Genomic DNA, 376 nt, shown 5'->3' on the forward strand with positions numbered 1-376 from the left:
TTTTAGTGATCCACAAGGGAAAGTGCTTGGTCACAGTTGCTTAGTTGCACATAAAAAGAAACACTCTTAAGAACCACAAGTAAAAAAGAAGATTAACGTAAAATAAAATATAAGTAATATTGAGTAAAATAAAATAGAAAATTATCTATCTATCTATCTATCTATCTATCTATCTATCTATCTATCTATCTATCTATCTATCTATCTATCTATCTATCTATCTATCTATCTGTTTCAGTTTTTCTTTCAATTTTCAGCACCAACTCGCGTCCTTTTCGGTGGGACTGGAATCCTCCAATCACAAGCTCCGATTCTGTCACGTGGCCCCCAGCGACCAATAGGAAGTCCCAGATTAGCCCGTTTGCCGCACCCAAGT

Source organism: Mugil cephalus, chromosome 19 (genome assembly GCF_022458985.1).
Source record: "Mugil cephalus isolate CIBA_MC_2020 chromosome 19, CIBA_Mcephalus_1.1, whole genome shotgun sequence".
Classification (NCBI taxonomy): domain Eukaryota; kingdom Metazoa; phylum Chordata; class Actinopteri; order Mugiliformes; family Mugilidae; genus Mugil; species Mugil cephalus.